Below are 27,451 nucleotides of genomic sequence, written 5' to 3'. Positions count from 1 at the left end.
AATGGCTTGTGTTTCTGGCTATTGTGGTAAGCTAATATAATGCTATATTGTGTTTTCGCTGTAAAACACTTAAGAAATCGGAAATATTGGCTGGAATCACAAGATGCCTGTCTTTCATTTGCTGTACACCATGTATTTTTCAGAAATGTTTTATGATGAGTATTTATGTATTTGACGTTGGTGTCTGTAATTACTCTGGCTGCTTCGGTGCTATTTCTGACGGTAGCTGTGATGGTAGCTGCAATGTAAAACTGATTTATAGCTCAAATATGCACATTTTTCGAACAAAACATAGATTTATTGAATAACATGTTATAAGACTGTCATCTGATGAAGTTGTTTCTTGGTTAGTTTGGTTGGTTCTTGGTTAGTTAGGTTGGTTTTGTGCATGCTACCTGTGCTGTGAAAAATGTCTGTCCTTTTTTGTATTTGGTGGTGAGCTAACATAAATATACGTGGTGTTTTCGCTGTAAAACATTTTAAAAATCAGACATGTTGGCTGGATTCACAAGATGTTTATCTTTCAAATGCTGTATTGGACTTGTTAATGTGTGAAAGTTAAATATTTCTAAAAAATATATTTTGAATTTCGCGCCCTGCACTTGAGCTGGCTGTTGTCATAAGTGTAACGACCTCGGGCTTGCAGCCAGAAGAAGTTTTTAACTACACTGCCTCATCTACACTATAACTACCCAGCCTACTCTACACTATAACTACCCAGCCTACTCTACACTATAACTACCCAGCCTCCTCTACACTAAACCTACCCAGCCTAATCTACCCTTTAATTAACTACACTGCCTCATCTACACTATAACTACCCAGCCTCCTCTACACTATAACTACCCAGCCTACTCTACACTATAACTACCCAGCCTCATCTGCACTAAACCTACCCAGCCTAATCTACCCTTTAATTAACTACACTGCCTCATCTACACTATAACTACCCAGCCTACTCTGCACTATAACTACCCAGCCTACACTACACTATAACTACCCAGCCTCCTCTACCCTATAACTACACTTCCTCCTCTACACTATAACTACCCAGCCTCCTCTACACTACAACTACCCAGCCTACTCTACACTACAACTACCCAGCCTCCTCTACACTACATCTACCCAGCCTCCTCTACACTATAACTACCCAGCCTCCTCTACCCTATAACTACACTGCCTCATCTACACTATAACTACCCAGCCTCCTCTACACTACAACTACCCAGCCTACTCTACACTACAACTACCCAGCCTCCTCTACACTACAAATAGCCAGCCTCCTCTCTACTACAACTACCCAGCCTCCTCTCTACTACAACTACCCAGCCTCCTTTCTCTTCACTACAACTACCCAGCCTCATCTATACTATAACTACCCAGCCTCCTCTCTCTACACTACAACTACCCAGCCTCCTCTCTCTACACTACAACTACCCAGCCTCCTCTACAACATTACTACCCAATCTCAACTCTCAACACTACAACTACCCAGCCTCCTCCACACTATAACTACCAGCCTCTTCTTTACTATAACTACCCAGCCTCCTCTCTCCACACTACAACTACCCAGCCTCCTCCACACTAGAACTACCCAGCCTCCTCTTTACTATAACTACCCAGCCTCCTTTCTCCACACTACAACTACCCAGCCTCCTCCACACTACAACTACCCAGCCTCCTCCACACTAGAACTACCCAGCCTCCTCTTTACTATAACTACCCAGCCTCCTCTCTCCACACCATAACTACCCAGCCTCCTCTCTCCACACTACAACTACCCAGCCTCCTCCACACTAGAACTACCCAGCCTCCTCTTTACTATAACTACCCAGCCTCATCTCTCAACACTACAACTACCCAGCCTCCTCCACACTACAACTACCCAGCCTCCTCCACACTAGAACTACCCAGCCTCCTCTTTACTATAACTACCCAGCCTCCTCTCTCCACACCATAACTACCCAGCCTCCTCTCTCCACACTACAACTACCCAGCCTCCTCCACACTATAACTACCCAGCCTCCTCTTTACTATAACTACCCAGCCTCATCTCTCAACACTACAACTACCCAGCCTCCTCCACACTATAACTACCCAGCCTCCTCTATACTATAACTACCCAGCCTCCTCTACACTACAACTACCCAGACTCCTCTACACTATAACTACCCAGCCTCCTCTCTCTACACTACCACTACCCAGCCTCTTTTACACTATAACTACCCAGCCTCCTATCTCTACACTCCAACTACCCAGCCTCCTCTCTCTACACTACAACTACCCAGCCTCCTCTACACTATAACTACCCAGCCTCCTCTACACTAAACCTACCCAGCCTAATCTACCCTTTAACTACACTGCCTCATCTACACTATAACTACCCAGCCTCCTCTACACTATAACTACCCAGCCTACTCTACACTATAACTACCCAGCCTCCTCTACACTAAACCTACCCAGCCTAATCTACCCTTTAACTACACTGTCTCATCTACACTATAACTACCCAGCCTACTCTACACTATAACTACCCAGCCTCCTCTACACTAAACCTACCCAGCCTAATCTACCCTTTAACTACACTGCCTCATCTACACTATAACTACCCAACCTCCTCTACACTATAACTACCCAGCCTCATCTACACTCTAACTACACTGCCTCCTCTACACTCTAACTACACAGCCTCCTCTACAATACAACTACCAAGCCTCCTCTCTCGACACTACAACTACCCAGCCTCCTCTACACTATAACTACACTGCCTCCTCTACACTCTAACTACACAGCCTCCTCTACACTACAACTACCAAGCCTCCTCTCTCGATACTACAATAACAAGCCTCCTCTCTCGACACTACAACTACCCAGCCTCCTCTACACTATAACTACCCAGCCTCCTCTACCCTATAACTACACTTCCTCTTCTACACTATAACTACCCAGCCTCCTCTACACTACAACTACCCAGCACACTCTACACTATTACCACCCAGCCTCCTCTACACTATAACTACACTTCCTCCTCTACACTATAACTACCCAGCCTCCTCTACACTACAACTACCCAGCCTACTCTACACTACAACTACCCAGCCTCCTCTACCCTATAACTACACTTCCTACTCTACACTATAACTACCCAGCCTCCTCTACCCTATAACTACACTTCCTCCTCTACACTATAACTACCCAGCCTACTCTACACTACATCTACCCAGCCTCCTCTACACTACATCTACCCAGCCTCCTCTACACTATAACTACCCAGACTCCTCTACACTATAACTAGCCAGCCTCCTCTACCCTATAACTACACTGCCTCATGTACACTATAACTACCCAGCCTCCTCTACACTACAACTACCCAGCCTACTCTACACTACAACTACCCAGCCTCCTCTCTCTACACTATAACTACCCAGCCTCCTCTACACGATAACTACCCAGCCTCCTCTCTCTACACTACAACTACCCAGCCTCCTCTCACTTCACAAAAACTACCCAGCTTCGTCTACTCAGTAACTACCCAAACTCATCTATACTATAACTACCCAGCCTCCTCTCTCAACACTACAACTACCCAGCCTCCTCCACACTATAACTACCCAGCCTCTTCTTTACTATAACTACCCAGCCTCCTCTCTCCACACTACAACTACCCAGCCTCCTCCACACTAGAACTACCCAGCCTCCTCTTTACTATAACTACAAAACCTCCTCTCTCCACACTATAACTACCCAGCCTCCTCTCTCTACACTACAACTACCCAGCCTCCTCTACAACATTACTACCCAATCTCAACTCTCAACACTACAACTTTCCAGCCTCCTCCACACTATAACTACCCAGCCTCCTCTCTCTATACTATAACTACCCGTCCTCCTCTCTCTATACTATAACTACCCAGCCTCCTCTCTCTACACTATAACTACCAAGCCTCCTCTCTCTACACTATTCCTTCCCAGCCTCGTCTCTACTATAACTACCCAGCCTCGTCTCTACTATAACTACCCAGCCTCCTCTATACTATAACTACCCAGCCTCCTCTCTCTACACTATACCTACCCAGCCTCCTCACTCTACACTACAACTACCCAGCCTCCTCTACACCATACCTACCCAGCAACCTCTCTCTACACTACAACTACCCAGCCTCATCTACACTACAACTACCCAGCCTCCTCTCTCTACACTATAACTACCCAGCCTCCTCTACACGATAACTACCCAGCCTCCTCTCTCTACACTACAACTACCCAGCCTCCTCTCACTTCACAAAAACTACCCAGCTTCCTCTATACAGTAACTACCCAAACTCATCTATACTATAACTACCCAGCCTCCTCTCTCAACATTACAACTACCCAGCCTCCTCCACACTATAACTACCCAGCCTCTTCTTTACTATAACTACCCAGCCTCCTCTCTCCACACTACAACTACCCAGCCTCTTCTTTACTATAACTACCCAGCCTCCTCTTTACTATAACTACAAAGCCTCCTCTCTCCACAATATAACTGCCCAGCCTCCTCTCTCTACACTACAACTACGCAGCCTCCTCTACAACATTACTACCCAATCTCAACTCTCAACACTACAACTACCCAGCCTCCTCCACACTATAACTACCCAGCCTCTTCTTTACTATAACTACCCAGCCTCCTCTCTCCACACTACAACTACCCAGCCTCCTCCACACTAGAACTACCCAGCCTCCTCTTTACTATAACTACAAAGCCTCCTCTCTCCACACTTTAACTACCCAGCCTCATCTCTCTACACTACAACTACCCAGCCTCTTTTACACTATAACTACCCAGCCTCCTATCTCTACACTCCAACTACCCAGCCTCCTCTCTCTACACTACAACTACCCAGCCTCCTCTATACTATAACTACCCAGCCTCCTCTCTTTACACTACAACTACCCAGCCTCCTCTCTCTATACTAGAACTACCCAGCCCCATCTCTCTATACTATAACTACCCAGCCTCCTCTCTCTATACGACAACTACACAGCCTCCTCTCTCTATACTAGAACTACTCAGCCTCATCTCTCTATACTATAACTACCCAGCCTCCTCTCTCTATACTAAAACTACCCAGCCTCCTCTATACTATAACTACACAGCCTCCTCTCTCTGTACTATAATTACCCATCCTCCTCTCTCTATCTATAACTACCCAGCCTCCTCTCTCTACACTATAACTACCCAGCCTCCTCTCTCTACACTATAACTACCCAGTCTCCTCTACACCATACCTACCCAGCAACCTCTCTCTACACTACAACTACCCAGCCTCATCTACACTACAACTACCCAGCCTCCTCTCTCTACACTATAACTACCCAGCCTCCTCTACACGATAACTACCCAGCCTCCTCTCTCTACACTACAACTACCCAGCCTCCTCTCACTTCACAAAAACTACCCAGCTTCCTCTATACAGTAACTACCCAAACTCATCTATACTATAACTACCCAGCCTCCTCTCTCAACACTACAACTACCCAGCCTCCTCCACACTATAACTACCCAGCCTCTTCTTTACTATAACTACCCAGCCTCCTCTCTCCACACTACAACTACCCAGCCTCCTCCACACTACAACTACCCAGCCTCCTCTTTACTATAACTACAAAGCCTCCTCTCTCCACACTATAACTGCCCAGCCTCCTCTCTCTACACTACAACTACCCAGCCTCCTCTACAACATTACTACCCAATCTCAACTCTCAACACTACAACTACCCAGCCTCCTCCACACTATAACTACCCAGCCTCTTCTTTACTATAACTACCCAGCCTCCTCTCTCCACACTACAACTACCCAGCCTCCTCCACACTAGAACTACCCAGCCTCCTCTTTACTATAACTACAAAGCCTCCTCTCTCCACACTTTAACTACCCAGCCTCATCTCTCTCCACTACAACTACCCAGCCTCTTTTACACTATAACTACCCAGCCTCCTATCTCTACACTCCAACTACCCAGCCTCCTCTCTCTACACTACAACTACCCAGCCTCCTCTATACTATAACTACCCAGCCTCCTCTCTTTACACTACAACTACCCAGCCTCCTCTCTCTATACTAGAACTACCCAGCTCCATCTCTCTATACTACAACTACCCAGCCTCCTCTCTCTATACGACAACTACCCAGCCTCCTCTCTCTATACTAGAACTACTCAGCCTCATCTCTCTATACTATAACTACCCAGCCTCCTCTCTCTATACTATAACTACCCAGCCTCCTCTCTCTATACTATAACTACCCAGCCTCCTCTACACTATATCTACCCAGCCTCCTCTCTCTATACTAAAACTACCCAGCCTCCTCTATACTATAACTACCCAGCCTCCTCTCTCTGTACTATAATTACCCATCCTCCTCTCTCTATCTATAACTACCCAGCCTCCTCTCTCTACACTACAACTACCCAGCCTCCTCTCTCTATACTATAACTACCCGTCCTCCTCTCTCTATACTATAACTACCCAGCCTCCTCTCTCTACACTATAACTACCAAGCCTCCTCTCTCTACACTATTCCTACCCAGCCTCGTCTCTACTATAACTACCCAGCCTCGTCTCTACTATAACTACCCAGCCTCCTCTATACTATAACTACCCAGCCTCCTCTCTCTACACTATAACTACCCAGCCTCCTCACTCTACACTACAACTACCCAGCCTCCTCTACACCATACCTACCCAGCAACCTCTCTCTACACTACAACTACCCAGCCTCATCTACACTACAACTACCCAGCCTCCTCTCTCTACACTATAACTACCCAGCCTCCTCTACATGATAACTACCCAGCCTCCTCTCTCTACACTACAACTACCCAGCCTCCTCTCACTTCACAAAAACTACCCAGCTTCCTCTATACAGTAACTACCCAAACTCATCTATACTATAACTACCCAGCCTCCTCTCTCAACACTACAACTACCCAGCCTCCTCCACACTATAACTACCCAGCCTCTTCTTTACTATAACTACCCAGCCTCCTCTCTCCACACTACAACTACCCAGCCTCCTCCACACTACAACTACCCAGCCTCCTCTTTACTATAACTACAAAGCCTCCTCTCTCCACAATATAACTGCCCAGCCTCCTCTCTCTACACTACAACTACCCAGCCTCCTCTACAACATTACTACCCAATCTCAACTCTCAACACTACAACTACCCAGCCTCCTCCACACTATAACTACCCAGCCTCTTCTTTACTATAACTACCCAGCCTCCTCTCTCCACACTACAACTACCCAGCCTCCTCCACACTAGAACTACCCAGCCTCCTCTTTACTATAACTACAAAGCCTCCTCTCTCCACACTTTAACTACCCAGCCTCATCTCTCTACACTACAACTACCCAGCCTCTTTTACACTATAACTACCCAGCCTCCTATCTCTACACTCCAACTACCCAGCCTCCTCTCTCTACACTACAACTACCCAGCCTCCTCTATACTATAACTACCCAGCCTCCTCTCTTTACACTACAACTACCCAGCCTCCTCTCTCTATACTAGAACTACCCAGCCCCATCTCTCTATACTATAACTACCCAGCCTCCTCTCTCTATACGACAACTACCCAGCCTCCTCTCTCTATACTAGAACTACTCAGCCTCATCTCTCTATACTATAACTACCCAGCCTCCTCGCTCTATACTAAAACTACCCAGCCTCCTCTACACTATAACTACCCAGCCTCCTCTCTCTACACTACAACTACCCAGCCTCCTCTCTCTATACTATAACTACCCGTCCTCCTCTCTCTATACTATAACTACCCAGCCTCTTCTCTCTATACTATAACTACCCAGCCTCCTCTCTCTACACTACAACTACCCAGCCTCCTCTACAACATTACTACCCAATCTCAACTCTCAACACTACAACTACCCAGCCTCCTCCACACTATAACTACCCAGCCTCTTCTTTACTATAACTACCCAGCCTCCTCTCTCCACACTACAACTACCCAGCCTCCTCCACACTAGAACTACCCAGCCTCCTCTTTACTATAACTACAAAGCCTCCTCGCTCCACACTATAACTACCCAGCCTCCTCGCTCTATACTAAAACTACCCAGCCTCCTCTACACTACAACTACCCAGCCTCCTCTATACTATAACTACCCAGCCTCCTCTCTTTACACTACAACTACCCAGCCTCCTCTCTTTACACTAGAACTACCCAGCCCCATCTCTCTATACTATAACTACCCAGCCTCCTCTCTCTATACGACAACGACCCAGCCTCCTCTCTCTATACGACAACTACACAGCCTCCTCTCTCTATACTAGAACTACCCAGCCTAATCTCTCTATCTATAACTACCCAGCCTCCTCTCTCTATACTATAACTACCCAGCCTCCTCTCTCTATACTATAACTACCCAGCCTCCTCTACACTATATCTACCCAGCCTCCTCTCTCTATACTATAACTACCCAGCCTCCTCTCTCTATACTATAACTACCCAGCCTCCTCTACACTATAACTACCCAGCCTCCTCTCTCTATACTATAACTACCCAGCCTCCTCTCTCTATACTATAACTACCCAGCCACCTCTCTCTACACTACAACTACCCAGCCTCCTCTCTCTATACTATAACTACCCAGCCTCCTCTCTCTACACTACAACTACCCAGCCTCCTCTCTCTATACTATAACTACCCGTCCTCCTCTCTCTATACTATAACTACCCAGCCTCCTCTCTCTATACTATAACTACCCAGCCTCCTCTCTCTACACTATAACTACCAAGCCTCCTCTCTCTACACTACAGCTACCCAGCCTGCCTCCTCTCTCTACAGTAGAACTACCCAGCCTTTCTCCTCTCTCTACAATATAACTACCCAGCCTGCCTCCTCTCTCTACACTAGAACTATCCAGCCTGCTTCCTCTCTCTACAATAGAACTACCCAGCTTTTCTCCTCTCTCTACACTACAACTACCCAGCCTCCTCTATACTATAACTACCCAGCCTCCTCTCTTTACACTACAACGACCCAGCCTCCTCTCTCTATACTAGAACTACCCAGCCCCATCTCTCTATACTATAACTACCCAGCCTCCTCTCTCTATACGACAACTACCCAGCCTCCTCTCTCTATACTAGAACTACCCAGCCTAATCTCTCTATACTATAACTACCCAGCCTCCTCTCTCTATACTATAACTACCCAGCCTCCTCTCTCTATACTATAACTACCCAGCCTCCTCTCTCTACACTACAACTACCCAGCCTCCTCTCTCTATACTATAACTACCCAGCCTCCTCTCTCTACACTACAACTACCCAGCCTCCTCTCTCTATACTATAACTACCCGTCCTCCTCTCTCTATACTATAACTACCCAGCCTCCTCTCTCTACACTATAACTACCAAGCCTCCTCTCTCTACACTACAACTACCCAGCCTGCCTCCTCTCTCTACAGTAGAACTACCCAGCCTTTCTCCTCTCTCTACAATATAACTACCCAGCCTGCCTCCTCTCTCTACACTAGAACTATCCAGCCTGCTTCCTCTCTCTACAATAGAACTACCCAGCCTTTCTCCTCTCTCTACACTAGAACTAAATCAAATCAAATTGTATTTGTCACGTGCACCGAATACAACAGGAGCGCCGAATACAAGTTTTGAAATACTTACTTACAGGCTCTAACCAACAGCGCAATTTTTAAGTTAAAAAAAGGCATTAGGTGAACAATAGATAAGTAAAGAAATAAAAGCAACAGTAAAAAAGACAGTGAAAAATAGGTTATAACAGTAGTGAGGATTTATACAGGCACCAGTTAGTCGGGCTGAATGAGGTAGTATGTACATGTAGGTATGGTTAAAGTGACTATGCATATATGATAAACATAGAGTAGCAGTAGCGTAAAAGAGGGGTTGGCGGGTGGTGGGTAGCGGGACACAATGCAGATAGTCCAGGTTGCCAATGTGCGGGGGCACTGGTTAGTCGGGCCAATTGAGGTAGTAAGTACATGAATGTATAGTTAATTAAAGTGACTATGCATATATGATAAACAGAGAGTAGCAGCAGCGTAAAAGAGGGATTGGGGGAGCACACAATGCAAATAGTCCAGGTAGCCATTTGATTACCTGTTCAGGAGTCTTATGGCATGGGGGTAAAACATGTTGAGAAGCTTTTAGGTCCTAGACTTGGCACTCCGGTACCGCCTGTCATGCAATATTAGAAAGAACAGTCAATCACTGGGGTGACTGGGGTCTTTGAGGATTTTCAGGGCCTTCCTCTGACACCGCCTGGTGTAGAGGTCCTGGATGGCAGGCAGCTTAGCTTCTTGCCACTATAGGGGGTGCTGTTTTCGCATTAGCATAATTTCCTCTACAGATTAAACTGCCTCTTATTCAATTATTGCTCTTACTATATGCATATAATTAATACCATTGGATAGAAAACAATCTATAGTTTCTAAAACCGTTTCAATTTTGTCTCTGAGTTAAACAGAAGTCATTTGACAGCACTTTCCCTGACCAAGAAGAAGAATGCAAGATGTGTATGCTCGCTTCAACGCTCTGCCTATATATGGTCACGCCACCTATGACCCGAAACACACTTCATTCGTCTTCCTCTGGGTGTCAAGAGGACGTCAGAGGAGAAATTTTTTGTTTACCTTGTACTGACGTGAAATAAGACCTATTTCTTTGGCGTGACCGACAACTTCCGGTTCTCTGATTCGCGCTATTTGGAGGTGCGATTGTCTACTGTTTTGCTGCCGTTACGGATGAAAACTATCTCCGTCTCGAAGTTTGTTTGATACATGTGACCATATCATCTTAATGTATGTTTTTTCAATATAGTTTAATCAGATTATTTGAATTTTTTCGGGAGTTTTGCCGTGTTCCGTTCTGTGACTTTTTTTACTTTGGCCAGTCGACCAGTACATATGCTAAATGAAGAGGGAAAGTTGCCATTATGAATGGATTGAACGACTCATCAGGACTAAGGACACATTGATCAACATTCTGATGAAAGATCAGCAATAGTAAGACCCAATTTACGATGTTATTTCATATATCTGTCGTGCATGTGAACTGGTCGCGGGCGCCCAGCTGGTTCTGGCTGGCGTGGCTATGCTAATTTAGCGCTACATTTTGTTTTCGCTATAAAACATTTAATAAATCTGAAATATTGTTTGGATTCACCAGATGTTGGGCTTTCAATATCTGTACGCTGTGTATTTTTCTGAAATGTTTTAAGATAAGTAATTAGTTATATGACGTTGGTCTCTGTAATTGTTCTGGCTGCGTCAGCACTATTTCAGATTGCAGCTGCAATGTAGAACTGTGATTTATACCTGAAAAATGCACATTTTTCAAAAAAAAACTATGCTATACCATAAATATGTTATCAGACTGTCATCTTATGAAGTTGTTTCTTGGTTAGTGGCTATATATATTTTTATTTAGTCGAATTAGTGATAGCTACTGACGCAGGAAAAAACTGTTGGAGTAAAAAAATTGTGTCTTATGCTAACGTGGTTAGCTAATAGATTTACATATTGTGTCTTCCCTGTAAAACATTTTAAAAATCTGAAATGGTGGCTTTATTCACAAGATCTGTATCTTTCATCTGGTGTCTTGGACTTGTGATTTAATGATATTTAGATGCTACAATTTACTTGTGACGCTATGCTAGCTATGCTACTCAGTGGGGGGGGGGTGGGGGGTGATCCCGGATCCGGGTTGGTGACTCGTTAAAGGTTAACAACATTGATGCACTGGGCCGTATGCACTACCCTCTGTAGTGCCTTGCAGTCGGAGGCCAAGCAGTTGCCATACCAGGTAGTGATGCAACCTGTCAGGATTCTCTCGATGTTGCAGCTGTAGAACCTTTTGAGGATCTGATGACCAATGCCAAATCTTTTTAGTTTCCTGGGGGGGAATAGGCTTTGTCGTGCCCTCTTCACAACTGTCTTGGTGTGTTTGGACCATTCTAGTTTGTTGGTGATGTGGACACCAAGGAACTTGAAGCTCTCAACCTGCTCCACTACAGCCCAGTTGATGAGAATGGGGGCGTGCTCGGTCCTCCTTTTCCTGTAGTCCACAATCATCTCCTTAGTCTTGGTTACGCTGAGGGATAGGTTGTTATTCTGGCACCATCCGGCCAGGTCTCTGACCTCCCTATAGGCTGTCTCGTCATTGACGGTGATCAGGCCTACCACTGTTGTGTCGTCTGTAAACTTAATGATGGTGTTGGAGTCGTTCCTGGCCACGCAGTCGTGGGTGAACAGGGAGTACAGGAGGGGACTGAGCACGCACCCCTGAGGGGCTCCAGTGTTGAGGATCAGCGTGGCAGATGTGTTGCTACCTACCCTCATCACCTGGGGGCGGCCCGTCAGGAAGTCCAGGATCCAGTTGCAGAGGGATGTGTTTAGTCCCAGGGTCCTTAGCTTAGTGATGAGCTTTGAAGGTACTATGGTGTTGAACGCTGAGCTGTAGTCAATGAATAGCATTCTCACGTAGGTGTTCCTTTTGTCCAGGTGAGAAAGAGCAGTGTGGAGTGCAATAGAGATTGCATCATCTGTGGATCTGTTTGGGCGGTATGCAAATTGGAGTGGGTCTAGGGTTTCTCGGATAATGGTGTTGATGTGAGCCATTACCAGCCTTTCAATGCACTGCTACGGACGCGAGTGCTACGGGTCTGTAGTCATTTAGGCAGGTTGCCTTAGTGTTCTTGGGCACAGAGGCTATGGTGGTCTGCTTGAAACATGTTGGTATTACAGACTCAATCAGGGACATGTTGAAAATGTCAGTGAAGACACCTGCCAGTTGGTCAGCACATGCCTGGAGCACACGTCTCGGTAATCCGTCTGGCCCTGCAGCCTTGTGAATGTTGATCTGTTTAAAGGTCTTACTCACATCTGCTATGGAGAGCGTGATCACACAGTCGTCTGGAACAGCTGATGCTCTCATGCATGCCTCAGTGTTGCTTGCCTCGAAGCGAGCATAGAAGTGATTTAGCTCGTCTGGCAGGCTCGTGTCACTGGGCAGCTCGTAGCTGTGCTTCCCTTCGTAGTCTGTAATAGTTTGCACGCCCTGCCACATAAGACGAGCGTCAGAGCCGGTGTAGTATGATTCAATCTTAGCCCTGTATTGACGCTTTGCCTGTTTGATGGTCCGTCGGAAGTCATAGCAGGATTTCTTGTAGGCTTCCGGGTTAGAGTCCCGCACCTTGAAAGCGGCAGCTCCACCCTTTAGCTCAGTGCGAATGTTGCCTGTAATCCATGGCTTCTGGTTGGGGTATGTACGTACAGTCACTGTGGGGACGACGTCCTCAATGCACTTATTGATAAAGCCAGTGACTGATGTGGTGTACTCCTCAATGCCATCGGAAGAATCCCGGAACATGTTCCAGTCTGTGATAGCAAAACAGTCCTGTAGTTTAGCATCTGCTTCATCTGACCACTTTTTTATAGACCGAGCCACTGGTGCAGTCTGCTTTAATTTTACCTTGTAAGCAGGAATCAGGAGGATAGAATTGTGGTCAGATTTACCAAATGGAGGGTGAGGGAGAGCTTTGTACGCGTCTCTGTGTGTGGAGTACAGGTGATCTAGAATTGTTTTTCCTCTGGTTGCACATTTAACATGTTGATAGAAATTTGGTTGAACTGATTTAAGTTGTCCTGCATTAAAGTCTCCGGCCACTAGGAGTGCCTCCTATGGGTGAGCAGTTTCCTGTTTGCTTATTTCCTTATACAGCTGACTGAGTGCAGTCCTAGTGCCAGCATCCATCTGTGGTGGTAAATAAACAGCCACGAAAGGAATAGATGAAAACTTTCTTGGCAAATTGTGTGGTCTGCAGTTTACCATAAGATACTCTACTTCAGGTGAGCAAAATCTAGAGACATCCTTAGATTTCGTGCACCAGCTGTTGTTTAACTTCTTTGGTATAGGGGGCAGCATTTTCACTTTTGGATGAATTTCGTGCCCATAGTGAACTGCCTCCTACTCTGTCCCGCATGCTAATATATGCATATTATTATTACTATTGGATAGAAAACACTCAGGAAGTGAAAATTCTGAGAGTGGTCGTTGTTAAACTCATCGCCTATTCAATTCCCTGTAATATATGGATCTGTTTGCACTTCATACGCCTTCCACTAGATGTCAACAGTCAGTAGAACGTGGAATGAAGCTTATGCTGTGTTGTGGGACCGGATGGGAGGGGAACGAGTCAGTAGTCTGGCAGATTGCCAGTTCTTGGTCACGCGCTTTCCTCATTATATCGCCTTGCGTTCCATTACTTATAGAGACTGAAAATAATTCTCCGGTTGGAACCTTATTGGATATAAATGATAACAACATCCTGAAGATTGATTCGCTACTAAGTTTGACCAGTTTATTCGACCTGAAATATAACTTTTTGAAGTTTTCGTCCGACGTTTTCCTGCATCTGCGCAAGCGTTTGGACACTGTACTACACATGCTAGCAAAATTAGTTAATTGGACATAAGTAATGGACATTATCAAACAAAACAACGATTTATTGTGGAACTAGGATTCCTGGCACTGCATTCTGATGAAGATAAGGGGAGGGGAATATTTATCAGGTAATTTCGTATTTCTGTTGACTCCAACATGGCGGAGAAATGTTGTTACATCTGAGCGCCGTCTCAGATTATTGCATGGTGTGCTTTTTACGTAAAGTTTTTTTTAAATCTGACACAGCGGTTGCATTAGGAACAAGTGTATCTTTAATTATATGTAAAACATGTATCTTTCATCAAAGTTTATGATGAGTATTTCTGTTATTTGACGTGGCTCTCTGTAATTACTCCGGATATTTTGGAGGCATTTCTGAACATGGCGCCAATGTAAACCGAGATTTGTGGATATAAATATGCACATTATCGAACAAAACATAAATGTATTGTGTAACATGATGTCATATGAGTGTCATCTGATGAAGATGTTCAAAGGTTAGTGATTAATTTTATCTCTATTTCTGGTTTTTGTTACTACTATCTTTTGCTGGGAAAATGGCTGTGTTTTTCTGTGGCTATATACTGAGCTAACATAATTGTTTGGTGTGCTTTCCCCGTAAATCCTTTTTGAAATCAGACATGTTGGCTGGATTCACAACATGTGTAGCTTTAATTTGGTGTCTTTCATGTGTGATTCCATGAAAGATTGATTTTTATAGTAATATATTTGAATTTGGCGCGCTACATTTTTTCTGGATTTTGGCCTATCCTAGAGAAGTTAAAGATATGCACAGACCGCCCCCCCTCGTCTTACCGGAGTGTGCTGTTCTATCTAGCCGGTGCAGCGTATATCCCGCTAGCTGAATATCCATGTCATCATTCAGCCACGATTTCGTGAAACATAAGATGTTGCAGTTTTTGATGTCCCGTTGGTAGGATATTCGTGATCGTACCTCCTATTATTTATTGTCCAATGATTGCACGTTGGCGATTAATATTGACGGAAACTGCAGCTTTTCCACTCGCCTTCTGCGGATCCTTACAAGCCCAGCGCTCTGTGTCCTCTGTACCTGCGTCTCCTCCTCTTGCCAATAACTGGGATGTTGGCCTTGTCGGGTGTTCAGAGTATGTCCTGTGCGTCCTGCTTGTTGAAGAAAAAATCTTTGTCTAATCCGAGGTGAGTGATCGCTGTCCTGATATCCAGAAGCTCTTTATTGCCGCATGACAAATAATGTGAAAAAAAACCACATAATAGCACAATTGGTTGGGCGCCCGTAAAACTGCTGCCAAACTTCTTCCGGCGCCGTTTTATATGATTATTACCCAGCCTTTCGCCTCATCTCTCTACACTAGAACGACCCAGCCTTCTCTCTCTACACTATAACTACAGCTACACTGTCTGACTAAAGGACTATGGGGCAACATGACTACATGACTACGGGACTACAGGACTACAGCACTACAGGAGTACATGACTACATACTACAGGACTACATGACTAGAGGACTACAGAACTACAGGACTACAGGACCACATGGCCATGGGACTACATGACTATAGGACTATAGGACTACATGACTAGAGGACTACAGGAATACAGAACTACCGGACTATACCTCACCTGGGGATGGGAACTGGGGGGATTACCAGGGGAAAAAATTAAGAAAAGAGAGAGAGAGAGAGAGAGACACAGACAGACAGACAGACAGACAGACAGACAGACAGACAGACAGACAGACAGACAGACAGACAGACAGACAGACAGACAGACAGACAGACAGACAGACAGACAGACAGACAGACAGACAGACAGACAGACAGACAGACAGACAGACAGACAGACAGAGTGGAAGAGAAGGAAAGAGAAAGAGGCAGAGACAGAGGCAGAAAAGTATTTTGACCAAGATCAAACAGCCTCACTATCAACCTGCAGCAGGTGAGTAACTACAGTAGATGATCAAGGAAGCGGCTAGACCCCAGCATGTTGTGCTCCACGGTGTCGTTGGTGTATGCTTGAACCTGAACCTGGCTAAATTTGTCTTCTCTAAACATGTAAGAGCTAGTGAAAAACATCCCATTAGAGGATGTGCAGGTGAACAAAATAGGACTCCGGTGGGAACAAGCCTTGTTGAAGGGTTAGGCAGAAGGGGTTTGTTGAGAAGTGGCTCGGCACGGCAGTATTCCCCATGGCACCACACAGATACTTTATTTGAATAATGTTGCAGATTCACCCCAGCAGCGAGCACTGAGCTGTGTATGGTTGGGATGATGACAGGTTTTAATTTTCACTTCTACTGAGAGGAATGGAGAGAGAGGGGGAAAGGTGGCGAAGAGGGGTGTTAGAGAGAGAGAGAGAGAGAGAGAGAGAGAGAGAGAGAGAGAGAGAGAGAGAGAGAGAGAGAGAGAGAGAGAGAGAGAGAGAGAGAGAGAGAGAGAAAGAAAGAGAGAAAGAGAGAAAGAGAGAAAGAGAGAAAGAAAGAAAGAAAGAAAGAAAGAAAGAAAGAAAGAAAGAAAGAAAGAAAGAAAGAAAAATAAAAAAAGAGAGAGAGAGACAGAGAGAGAGACAGAGACAGAGAGAGAGAGAGACGGAGAGAAAGAAAGAAAGAAAGAAAGAAAGAGAGAGAGAGAGAGAGAGAGAGAGAGAGAGACAGAGAGAAAGAAAGAAAGAAAGAAAGAGAGAGAGAGAGAGAGAGCGAGCGAGAGAGAGAGACAGAGAGAGAGACAGAGACAGAGAGAGAGAGAGAGACAGAGAGAAAGAAAGAAAGAAAGAAAGAGAGACAGAGAGAGAGACAGAGAGAGAGAGAGAGAGAGAGAGAGAGAGAGACAGAGAGAAAGAAAGAAAGAAAGAAAGAAAGAAAGAGAGAGAGAGACAGAGAGAGAGACAGAGACAGAGAGAGAGAGAGACGGAGAGAAAGAAAGAAAGAAAGAAAGAAAGAGAGAGAGAGAGAGAGAGAGAGAGAGAGAGAGACAGAGAGAGAGAGAGAGACAGAGAGAAAGAAAGAAAGAAAGAAAGAGAGAGAGAGAGAGAGAGAGAGAGAGAGAGAGAGCGAGCGAGAGAGAGAGACAGAGAGAGAGACAGAGACAGAGAGAGAGAGAGAGACAGAGAGAAAGAAAGAAAGAAAGAAAGAGAGACAGAGAGAGAGACAGAGACAGAGAGAGAGAGAGAGAGAGAGAGAGAGACAGAGAGAAAGAAAGAAAGAAAGAAAGAAAGAGAGAGAGAGAGAGAGAGAGAGAGAGAGAGAGAGAGAGAGAGAGAGAGAGAGAGAGAGAGAGAGAGAGAGAGAGAGAGAGAGAGAGAGAGAGAGAGAGAGAGAGAGAGAGAGAGAGAGAGAGAGAGGGACAGAGAAGCAAATTGGCTTTCCTTAAAAACATTTTGACACTTTAAACCCTGGACAGTTTCCACAGCAGTAAATAAAGAGGCTAGGATCAATAGCAGTCAGCAATAAGAAGATAAAACAGATAAATATGAAATACAGCCGTACAAAATGGTATGGATTTCCTATGAGGCCACGTGACACAAGCTGCTTTGAAATGCAAATAGCAACTTATGCACATTGTCCTTTTCAGGCGCAGGCACCTATTGATCGGCTAAAACAAATTCTATTGATCATTGAATATTTAATGGGGATAATTAAAACTAGCGCCGAGGTACTTACAACCTTTTCCAGGTTTCAGCGTGTCTCTCAGGAGACCTGGCGTTGACTTGCTAATGCTTCAGGATCCTTCTCGGAGATATGGCACCATGGTTCATTACAGTAAAATTTGATATTGAGAGTTCATGTTCAGGATTTCACAATGTCTTTCACCTCCATGACGTGAATGTTCTCTGTGCTCTGGGTGAATAAAGAAAAGGTTTATTTGTTTAATAACCAAACACAAATCATAACATGAAATAGTTATGTATATCTGTATATCCTTGTGGCCTATCAGTTAGGGCTGTTGCCTTCATAACACATGGCAACAACAACAACACATGTACAGACATACATTAAAACTCAAAGTGAGGAGGGCCTAGTTTCTCCAGTGACATCAGCATGTCAGCCTGTGAGAGAAGACTAGTACTAGAGAGCACACAGGAAGCAGGAAGTCACTGTGGAACAGGAACAGGACGTTGGTTCAGACAGACATTTCTGTTCTGTGTGATACACCACAAACAACCACCGCGTGTGTTGATCATTATCAGCTCTCAGGTCCATGTTCTCAACTGTTTGAGGACCTCCATCTCCTCAAAATCCTCTCTGCATTCATTCAGGAAAATAAGAGGAAAGAGGAGGAAGAAAAATCTCCCTAATCGACTGACATAATTTATGACATTAAGAAAGAGGGGAACAGGAAATTGTTGCTGTAGGAATAGCATTAGAGGGCAGGGTAAACCACACGGGCCAGTGTTAAACAAAGTGCCAATCAATAGTCCTTTTATTAGTGGTCACAATCAATACACTGGTGACGGAGCGGCCAATTAACACTATCGACCCACCGGCTGAGAGAGAAAGGGAAGGAGGGAGGTGTTATGAGAAAGAAGTGAGAAGGAGGAGGAGGAGGAGGAGGAGGAAGAGGAAGAGGAGGGGGAGGAAGAGGAAGATGAGGAGGAGGAACACTCTTTCCCGTCAGGCCTGGTTTTCATTCATCTCGACTGAGGGGAAAGCAGCAGCGGGGAGAGAAAGAAAGCAGGAGGGTTGTGAGGAGAGAGAGAGAAAGCAGGAGGGTTGTGTGGAGAGAGAAAGAAAGCAAGAGGGTTGTGTGGAAAGAGAAAGAAAGCAGGAGGGTTGTGTGGAAAGAGAAAGAAAGCAGGAGGGTTGTGTGGAAAGAGAAAGAAAGCGGGAGGGTTGTGTGGAAAGAGAAAGAAAGCAGGAGGGTTGTGTGGAAAGAGAAAGAAAGCGGGAGGGTTGTGTGGAGAGAGAAAGAAAGCAGGAGGGTTGTGTGGAAAGAGAAAGAAAGCAGGAGGGTTGTGTGGAAAGAGAAAGAAAGCAGGAGGGTTGTGTGGAGAGAGAAAGAAAGCAGGAAGGCTGTGTGGAAAGAGAAAGAAAGCAGGAGGGTTGTGTGAAAGAGAAAGAAAGCAGGAGGGTTGTGTGGAAAGAGAAAGAAAGCAGGAGGGTTGTGTGGAAAGAGAAAGAAAGCAGGAGGGTTGTGTGGAAAGAGAAAGAAAGCAGGAGGGTTGTGTGGAGAGAGAAAGAAAGCAGGAGGGCTGTGTGGAAATAGAAAGAAAGCAGGAGGGTTGTGTGAAGAGAGAAAGAAAGCAGGAGGGTTGTGTGGAGAGAGAAAGAAAGCAGGAGGGTTGTGTGAAGAGAGAAAGAAAGCAGGAGGGTTGTGTGGAAAGAGAAAGAAAGCAGGAGGGTTGTGTGGAGAGAGAAAGAAAGCAGGAGGGTTGTGTGAAGAGAGAAAGAAAGCAGGAGGGTTGTGTGGAAAGAGAAAGAAAGCAGGAGGGTTGTGTGGAGAGAGAAAGAAAGCAGGAGGGCTGTGTGGAAAGAGAAAGAAAGCAGGAGGGCTGTGTGGAGAGAGAAAGAAAGCAGGAGGGTTGTGTGGAAAGAAAAAGCAAACAGGAGGGTTGTGTGGAAAGAGAAAGAAAGCAGGAGGGTTGTGTGGAAAGAGAAAGAAAGCAGGAGGGTTGTGTGGAGAGAGAAAGAAAGCAGGAGGGCTGTGTGGAAAGAGAAAGAAAGCAGGAGGGTTGTGTGGAGAGAGAAAGAAAGCAGGAGGGCTGTGTGGAAAGAGAAAGAAAGCAGGAGGGCTGTGTGGAGAGAGAAAGAAAGCAGGAGGGCTGTGTGGAGAGAGAAGGAAAGCAGGAGGGTTGTGTGGAAAGAGAAAGAAAGCAGGAGGGTTGTGTGGAGAGAGAAAGAAAGCAGGAGGGTTGTGTGGAAAGAGAAAGAAAGCAGGAGGCCTGTGTGGAGAGAGAAAGAAAGCAGGAGGGCTGTGTGGAGAGAGAAGGAAAGCAGGAGGGTTGTGTGGAAAGAGAAAGAAAGCAGGAGGGTTGTGTGGAGAGAGAAAGAAAGCAGGGGGGTTGTGTGGAGAGAGAAAGAAAGCAGGAGGGTTGTGTGGAGAGAGAAGGAAAGCAGGAGGGTTGTGTGGAAAGAGAAAGAAAGCAGGAGGGTTGTGTGGAAAGAGAAAGAAAGCAGGAGCGTTGTGTGGAGAGAGAAGGAAAGCAGGAGGGTTGTGTGGAAAGAGAAAGAAAGCAGGAGGGTTGTGTGGAGAGAGAAAGAAAGCAGGAGGGTGATGTGGAGAGAGAAAGAAAGCAGGAGGGTTGTGTGGAGAGAGAAAGAAAGCAGGAGGCCTGTGTGGAAAGAGAAAGAAAGCAGGAGGGTTGTGTGGAAAGAGAAAGAAAGCAGGAGGGTTGTGTGGAGAGAGAAAGAAAGCAGGAGGGCTGTGTGGAAAGAGAAAGAAAGCAGGAGGCCTGTGTGGAGAGAGAAAGAAAGCAGGAGGGCTGTGTGGAGAGCGAATGAAAGCAGGAGGGCTGTGTGGAGAGAGAAAGGAATAAAAATAAGGCAGGATTCCCACCATGGCGGGCATCCCAGGGGTCTGGTGTGGAGGTCTGGAAGACACCCTGACAGTTACCAGAGGTCTGGCTATCTCCCTGGAGGAAGTGTGGGTCAGGGGAGGCCACTGGCCTCTGTCTCCCAACATCCACATCTCCTGACTGGCCTGACTGTGTGGAGAGCCTTGCTCGGTCCAGTGTGTGTGTGTTGAGGGTGACCTGTCTGTCCTGCATTGGGAAGGCGCTGTGCCTCCTCTTCTCACCATTGGGTCAGAATGACAATGAGATCACAGCACTAAGGTCCCCTCTATGAGGCCCTGCGCCGCAGGAGGCTGGTGTGTGAGGGGGGTTAGAAGTGGCGGCCATGCCTTCTCCAAAGACATTCATTCTGATATTGTGGGTAATATGGCTGGGGGGAGAGGGTGGGTAAATGTTTTCAAATACCTTGTTAGGGTTAAGAGTGTATAATATAAAATGTTTCAACAACACCACTGCCATTGGCAAAGTCACAAAAACAGACTAGCAGCTCAAAATGCCTGCCTCACTACCTCTTCCAGTCATTTACCTCAGCTCATATGTGTGTTTTGCAGCATCACCTCACACCTTCCGAGGGACCGTCCAATGTTGACAGTTAGCCAGCCCCCCCCCCCCCCGTCTTTCCTGTTCCCTTTCCCCGTTCCCAAGGAGATAGGGTCAGAATGACATCTGGTCCATGTCAGCTGGCAGGGCAGAACTCAGTAGAGGTTATCATACACGGCAGAGGTTATCACAGCCCTGCTATCTGACCACAGTTGGAACACAGACCCTGCATCCTGCATGGAGGGAGCACCCCCAAACACACACACCAAACCAGCGTGCAGACAGCCCAATGAGGAAGAGGCGTGACGGGGGGATGAGAAGGAGGGTGAGGGGGTTCAGGAAGCGCCAGTCAGAGCTAGCAGCGTGTGAAGTGATAAGCCTGGGGCAAGGACCCCCACACCCTAAGGGAGACCAGGGGCTATGAGGCTACTGTCTCAGCCTAAGACCCAGCTCTGTCCCCAATGACTATCCACCAATGGTCGGAAACACATACAGAAGCACACGCAGGCATACATGCATGCTTGCAAGGACATATGCACACGCACACACGCGCGCACACACACAGGACACAAAATGGGGCTATGTGACACTTCAACATTAACCATCTCATCATTAGTCCTGTCGACTGTGCACCAAGTGCATGGTTTCAGGTTACCTTCGATTCAGGTTCAAAGGAAGACACACTTCCTCAGTAACATCTCCTGCTATCTGACAGCTAAAAGAAAAGAAGAAACAGGGATCCACAGGCTCAGAGGCCTTTATTACACTATTTCCATAGACTTCTAACACGACTGATAAACTCACTGAGTCAAGTTGATATTTATTGATATTAAAATGTCAAATTGAGTAAGTGATTGAGGCTCTTGCATAATTAGTGAAATGAGTGAGAGACATGTAGTTGGTTTCCACAATCCTCTGGGCTGTGAGTCTGACATACCTGTCAGTGAAACATCTGAGGAATGGCTGTCTATATCTCAGTTAACACAACGATAACTACAGGAACATGGACCGTAGGATATTAATGATAACCCCAACAATTACCACAAGAGTCATTGATCGTCACTATCTACCGTCCTGACCATTCATGTTCAAGTGATGATGTTCAAAACATCATGAATTTCTGACCAGACCAGCCAATATGAGAGTTTTCAAAAATGTCTCTGTTTGTCAGTCTGTCTGCCTGTCTGCCTGTCAATCTGTCTGTATGTGTCTGTCTGTCTGCCTTTCTAACCATCTGTCTACACATCTCTCCTTATTCACCCTCCATCAAAGTTTAACCAGCCCTTTCATGTAAAGGCCTGCTTTGATGAATTAAAGACTGTTGGAGTACACACGGTGGGTAGGTTTCTCTCAGTCCACTGTGGTGTAAAATATTCACAGGCTGGGATGGGATCTCCTTCCTAGTTCTTCTGTAAGGCTTCATCTGTCCTCTCCTCTGCCCCGTCAGCCTAACAAAGAGATGCTCTGTAATCTCAGACTGGAGGCCCAGTCCTCTAAAGAAAAATCTTTACATCTTAGAATTGCGCTGCCCTTTACTTATTGATCATGTGGAGGCCTTTTCTGCGATGAGGGAGGGTGGATGGGAGGAGGAAGTAATTCCCCAGCAGCAGAGAACAAACTAGACATGCAACACACTGCTGACCAGACCAGACGGAAATAATGGGATTTTCAGATTGATTCTCCCCATGTGATGAAACCACAGAGTAACACACTGGTCAGTACTCCTACACTGGGTAAAACTCAGATTTAAGTATGTTGCTTATTTCACAGATTGAAGTTCCAGCCATATGTGGCTAGTGTTCATAAAACTATACATACATACAGTATGTGTGACTCAATTAAATGAACATGTGGATCTCTGTTAGAGTCATGAACCAAATACAGAGCCAAGAGTGGACTGATTCACAGTAAATAGAGGCCAGACCAGGCTAAACACACACAGAGACAGTCTAGTCTTACTGAACGCACACAGAGGCCAGGCTAAACATACACAGAGACTAGTATGGCTGAACCCACACAGAGGCCAGGCAAGGCTAAACTAAACATACACAGAGACAGTCTAGTCTGGCTGAACCCACACAGAAGCCAGGCAAGGCTAAACTAAACATACACAGAGACAGTCTAGTCTGGCTGAACCCACACAGAGGCCAGGCAAGGCTAAACTAAACATACACAGAGACAGTCTAGTCTGCCTGAACCCACACAGAGGCCAGACAAGATTAAACTAAACATACACAGAGACAGTCTAGTCTGCCTGAACCCACACAGAGGCCAGGCAAGGCTAAACTAAACATACACAGAGACAGTCTAGTCTGGCTGAACCCACACAGAGGCCAGGCAAGGCTAAACTAAACATACACAGAGACAGTCTAGTCTGCCTGAACCCACACAGAGGCCAGGCAAGGCTAAACTAAACATACACAGAGACAGTCTAGTCTGGCTGAACCCACACAGAGGCCAGGCAAGGCTAAACTAAACATACACAGAGACAGTCTAGTCTGCCTGAACCCACACAGAAGCCAGGCAAGGCTAAACTAAACATACACAGAGACAGTCTAGTCTGCCTGAACCCACACAGAGGCCAGACAAGATTAAACTAAACATACACAGAGAAAGTCTAGTCTGGCTGAACCCACACAGAGGCCAGGCAAGGCTAAACTAAACATACACAGAGACAGTCTAGTCTGCCTGAACCCACACAGAGGCCAGGCAAGGCTAAACTAAACATACACAGAGACAGTCTAGTCTGGCTGAACCCACACAGAGGCCAGGCAAGGCTAAACTAAACATACACAGAGACAGTCTAGTCTGGCTGAACCCACACAGAGGCTAGGCAAGGCTAAACTAAACATACACAGAGACAGTCTAGTCTGCCTGAACCCACACAGAAGCCAGGCAAGGCTAAACTAAACATACACAGAGACAGTCTAGTCTGCCTGAACCCACACAGAGGCCAGACAAGATTAAACTAAACATACACAGAGAAAGTCTAGTCTGGCTGAACCCACACAGAGGCCAGGCAAGGCTAAACTAAACATACACAGAGACAGTCTAGTCTGCCTGAACCCACACAGAGGCCAGGCAAGGCTAAACTAAACATACACAGAGACAGTCTAGTCTGGCTGAACCCACACAGAGGCCAGGCAAGGCTAAACTAAACATACACAGAGACAGTCTAGTCTGGCTGAACCCACACAGAGGCCAGGCAAGGCTAAACTAAACATACACAGAGACAGTCTAGTCTGGCTGAACCCACACAGAGGCCAGGCAAGGCTAAACTAAACATACACAGAGACAGTCTAGTCTGGCTGAACCCACACAGAGGCCAGACAAGATTAAACTAAACATACACAGAGACAGTCTAGTCTGGCTGAACCCACACAGAAGCCAGAGAAGATTAAACTAAACATACACAGAGACAGTCTAGTCTGGCTGAACCCACACAGAGGCCAGGCAAGGCTAAACTAAACATACACAGAGACAGTCTAGTCTGGCTGAACCCACACAGAGGCCAGGCAAGGCTAAACTAAACATACACAGAGACAGTCTAGTCTGGCTGAACCCACACAGAGGCCAGGCCAGTATAAAGCACACAGAGTACAGTCTCTGGGCTGAGTGGGGTCAGTGCCAGGAGTTTGTGATGAGGGAGCTTGAGATGTAGTGAAGCACAGCAAGCTCCAAAGCCCGGGCTAAGTGAACAGATTAGAGGACCGCACAGCACAGTGGTGCAGCTCTCCTCTCCCTCTGCCTCTGCACTCACATTGACAGAGGTCAAACACACTCACACATACACACATGTACCATGCACAGAGAGACACACACACACCGTACCACAGTCAGCACACCATGAACGCTCCAGACATACTGAACAGCATCCCACCAAGGAGAGACATAGACAGACTGTAGTCAGCATAGAACATAAATCTCAGTCAAGTAAAAAGTCCATGGTAAGATCCGACATAGACACAGGGAAACCATGTGCAGAACACAGCAGAACACAGGATATAGTATTACCAGCTAGTTCCTGACTCCACTTTCTGCTAGAACCCTGGTCTATGTCCCAAATAGCACCCTATGCCCTATGTAGTGCACTACAGGGCCCACAGGACTGGTCAAAAAGAATGTATTATATTGGGGATAGGATGCTATTTGCAACACAGCCCTGGTGATACACTCTTTTGTTGCTGAGGATTTTCCTGCACAGCAGGAAATGCACATTTGTAGCATATTTGAGTTTTTAAAAGGAGTCATTTCCACTTTGAAATTTCAGACCTGGTTTGCCCTAACGAACAATGTATCAAGCCCTTCACAAATGTCCATTAATTATAATCAACATAATAATTCACATTTTCTGTTGCTGTACTATTCTTTTAGAAAATGTCCCAGTCTGTCAGTGTGATGCGTGTTATGGTGAAACATGTCTACATCATGGGTGTGTGTCGTGTTCCCCCTACCAAGTAGCCCCAAGGTAACTATCTGTTTACTCTCAACACCTCTGGGTGACAGTGGTGTTTGACACTTGGAATTTAAGCAGGGTACCAAAGAGGTGTTCTATAACCTCCACTGACTCAGACTGTGTCTGCTTGTTTTCCCATGAGCTAGGTAAACATGACACTTGTTGAAGGAACTTCATTCACCATATATTTCAGAGGAATGCTAGGTATTCTCCCTTGTACCTCTCTCCCTCTCTCCATTCATCTTTTCTTCTCTCTCCCTACCTCTCTCTCTTCCTCGTCTCTCCTTCGCTCTCTCTCTCCTCCCTCTCTGCTTCTCTCTCTCTCCCTCCTTCTCTATCTCTCTCCTCCCTCTGCTTCTCTCTTCCTCCTTCTCCCTCCCTCATTTTCTCTCTCTCTCCCTCCTTCTCTCTCTCCTCCCTCCTCTATCTCTCCCTCCTTCTCTCTCTCCTCCCTCCTTCTCTTTCTCTCTCTTCTTCTCTATCTCTATCCACCCAAGAGTTGTCCACTAATATGCTCCTATCCTTGAGATAAATGGACAGAAATGTCTACAATCTAGATCTCTTAACTTCAGAAGAGGAAAATATCTTGAACAGAATAACATGTTAAAAGCAGTGGTATTGCATTTCAAGGAGACCCCTCTTATATGGATACACCCATTGCAAATAGAGGCAGGGGGGCCTTGAGATCCGATCCAACCCCTGCTCTCTCCAAAGTAAGCATGACAATCTGCAAATCAGAAATTAGCACTAACAACCAAAAGCTGAAGCTGGTTTTGAAATCTGATGATGTATTCGCTGTGAGGCCAAGGTCAGGGTTCAGGCTAGAAACCGATGTTCAGAAACTACTTTACAATAACCAGCATCCCCGGCATCAAAGGTATATGATTTCACCTTTCTTACATTTAGCAAGACCTTTTGATGTTGGCAGCTACGTAACATCTGCTTCTAAGTTGGATGGATTTAAAGGAGCCCTCCATTTTTAGGCAGACCCAGATTTGACAAACAGTGGAGGGAGGGAAATAACTTTGGTCAGGCCTTGTTGTAGATAGTGCATGTGATTTGAATGGAAAAATGTAACTGAAATGAAATAACCATGTCCAAGTGGCAATCTGACTGAACTGTAGCAGAGACTGGGGAAGGGAAAATGCATAACATTGTTCTGAGACATAGGAATGACAGTCCTGCTGGATTTCATTAGCATAGAACCATGCCAGTATTCTGTTCAGAATTAGACAGAATTGGCCTATTCTCCCTGCTAACCTCCACCTAGACACATTGGGCATGTGGAGTGATATGCAAACTGGTGTCATTTTATGGCAAGAAGTTCTCACTTTTGTCTGAACATTTTAAAGCATGAGGTTTAGAGTGACTCTTTTAGTAACAATAAAACAGTACTGGTAGACGTAAAATCCTCAGAAATTCAGGCTTCGTTTCCAAATCATGCCAGTTGAGCAGAGC

This window comes from Salvelinus namaycush, chromosome 30 (genome assembly GCF_016432855.1).
Source record: "Salvelinus namaycush isolate Seneca chromosome 30, SaNama_1.0, whole genome shotgun sequence".
Taxonomy (NCBI): Eukaryota; Metazoa; Chordata; class Actinopteri; order Salmoniformes; family Salmonidae; genus Salvelinus; species Salvelinus namaycush.
This window is presented reverse-complemented; position numbering follows the sequence as displayed.